The 1,489-nt window shown below is 37.2% G+C and overlaps 1 pseudogene; it reads left to right on the plus strand.

The window, feature by feature from the left end:
* Window positions 1-212: 212 nt before the first annotated feature.
* LOC102496811 (proline-rich nuclear receptor coactivator 2-like) lies at window positions 213-642 on the plus strand (annotated as a pseudogene).
* Window positions 643-1,489: the final 847 nt, after the last annotated feature.

Below are 1,489 nucleotides of genomic sequence, written 5' to 3' on the forward strand. Positions count from 1 at the left end.
CTTCAAGTCACCAAGACTTTTCTCAAATTTCTGTGCTGAGGGAACTCAGATGCTGGTCTCAGCTCCTGAGCTCAACTCAGCAAATTGGTCTATGAAAACTCATGCATTGAGACAAAGGGGAGGATCCATCAGCAACACCTATTACTCTGGGCTTGGCAGCCAAGAAGAGATGGGTGGCAGAAATCCTGCAACCCCAAAAGCAGGATGAAATGTGACAAAGGAGCCAAAGATGGGTGGTGGAGAGAGACATAACATTCCAGACCCTCAGCCTAGAAATGTTAGTAAGAAACAACAACAATGTAATAGACAGAGATATGATCAGAATTCCCAGATGAAGCTTTTTCATAACAAAAGAGAGGACATATTTCTACTTCATCAGCAGCTGCCTGGCAGGCCATGAAAAATGGGGGCAAGAACAGAAATTTTCCAAATAATCATAGTTGGAACTCTGGCTTTTCCAGTCCCAATTTACTTTCTAAACCTGAAACTCATCAGAACTATGCGGGAGCCTGATTTAGTGAGCCCCCATCACCAAGTGTTCTTCTCCAACCACCAAGCCATTGGGTTCCTATTTTCCTTTAACCCTCAGGTAAGGAAATAATGACATTTCAACTTAAGATTTTACTTAAAGTACAGGTATAAAAGTAAGATAGAATTCTAATATTTAAATTTATGTTTACTGAGAGTTGTACATTGGACTGAAATAGATTCTCTATGTAAAACTGTGAATTAATGTAAAAATATAATTATATCTCATTAATGTGTCATTGCACTGTGATGTAATGGCACTATCATCAGTGGTACTTAAAAGAAGTAACTGTATACTTGATATTAAGTGTTCTCAGTTGAGTAGCTTTGAAGTGAAACCACTGAAATCTAGATTCAGGAAATGGTAAAAGGATTAACTTTTTTCATTTAGTGAGGAAAAATAGTAATTTAACATGCTCACTCATGATTCAGATACACTGGTTGACAATTAGTGAATCAGATTATAAGTATCTAGCTAAGATAACCAAGCATTGAGAATTAACTGACCATTTGAAAGTTTAAGGCTCTAGAAACACCCAAGTCAGTAATAAGCCAACAATCTTATGCACTGCCAAAAGAATGAATAGTATACTTTTAGTAAATTGCACTATGGTGAATTTGGAGAGGGCACTTGGGGCTTTCACAGAATGAAGCCCAGTATATCCCTGTGGCCCTTGTGTCTGCCAACAACTGCACCAAAATCCTATTTTATAACGTTTGGTAGTTACTCAATAACTTTCAAAACACATCATTGTATTACAACGCTATACAAGCTCTTCTATCAGTGATCTGGCTCATGGTTATCTCTGCAAAACTGGTTTAAGTGGAAAGTTGTATAACATACACTTGTACCGTATGTAAAGTTTTCTTGACCTCTATCATACAAAAATAGAATATTTCAGTATTGATTTCCTGACTGTGAGACCATGGACTGTTTTTCATACTATGGCCTTACTTTCAA

Source organism: Tupaia chinensis, unplaced genomic scaffold (assembly GCF_000334495.1).
Source record: "Tupaia chinensis unplaced genomic scaffold, TupChi_1.0 Scaffold000228_1, whole genome shotgun sequence".
NCBI classification, from domain to species: domain Eukaryota; kingdom Metazoa; phylum Chordata; class Mammalia; order Scandentia; family Tupaiidae; genus Tupaia; species Tupaia belangeri.